Source organism: Octodon degus, unplaced genomic scaffold (genome assembly GCF_000260255.1).
Source record: "Octodon degus isolate 3935 unplaced genomic scaffold, OctDeg1.0 scaffold00175, whole genome shotgun sequence".
Taxonomy (NCBI): domain Eukaryota; kingdom Metazoa; phylum Chordata; class Mammalia; order Rodentia; family Octodontidae; genus Octodon; species Octodon degus.
The window spans coordinates 1,506,086-1,507,432 of NW_004524751.1; positions in this window are offsets into that span (position 1 = coordinate 1,506,086).

Genomic DNA, 1,347 nt, shown 5'->3' on the forward strand with positions numbered 1-1,347 from the left:
CTATTTCTTGCCCAGTGACATCTATAAGAAAGGGGCAGATAATTCATGGTATTTTTCTTTTGAAAAAAGCTTTTCAATGAACAGTGAGTGATAAACAGATAGTTTTAATGCAACAAATTTTGTGCTCAGAGTATGATAAGAAGTCTACCACATTCTAGAGGCCAAAAACTTAATTCTAGGGATTTTGGACTTATACAAACTGCCTTTCACAGAAAGCTGATAACACGTATCTACCGCTCTTTTTCACATTAGGTGCACAGCTGGCTATACGGAAGCGGCTATTTGTGTTCTATAATTTTTTTTTCATCAGTTCAGACTGGTATAACTACTTAATCTTTTCACTAAAAAAGCAGACAGAAAATAGATTTGTGCGCACAGTGTGGGGAGCTATTTCCAATGCACCTACTACTAAGAATCCTGTATATATTCCAATCCCTAGATTAAGTCAGTGATCAAGTGATATTTCCTGAATTTATAAAGAAAGCACAAATTGAGACTGACAAAATTGCGCCTTCACCAAAATACTTTGGAAAATGTGTTGATCAAGAAATGCTTCTAACATTAGAATTTCCCTTTATTCCTATAAATATATTAAAATTTAAAAATTGACTTTACTAGCATTATCATTTTAATACGTCCATGAAATTCAAACTACAATGGAGAACTTCATAAAATATGGGACAAATACTCAGAAACAAATGTTCACAACCCTCTTCAATTCTATAAAATCATGAAATAGTTTAAGAGTATGCCTAAAACATTCTAAATATCTCAGAAAGCCAAAGGAAAACAGTATTCTCTGTGCACATGTAGGCTAATGGTTTTAAAATATGAAAAACCAAAAATACAACTTAAGCAGAACATGAGCCATTCCTAGAAGTAGAGGAGAAAGAGAAACCTGTGTCTTCTGCCTTGTTTTATTCTGGACTTCTCCAGTTAAGTATTCTAGATTATTTTTGACAGTTTTTAAGAAATTGGGGCCAGGGAGATGGCTCAGTGGAATAAGCACTTCCCTGGTAAGTGCAAGAGCCTGAGTTCAATCCCCGGTTCCACCAAAACCAACCAAACAAACAAGAAATAATTTGGTTATGACATTAAAGTACTTATGAATGAAATTACTGATCTTATAAAAGAGACCTTAGGGAGGCATCTTTACCCCTTTATATCAGATAAGGTAGTCTGTAATCTGGAAAAAAAAATCCCTGCTTGACCCCAACTATGTTGGTGCCTTGATTTTAGATTTTCATAACTGTGGGAAATAAACTAGTGCCATTTATAAATGAGCCTGTGTATGGGATACTCTCATAAAGGCCTTAAGAAATATGACAATTGCACCATTCTAATGCT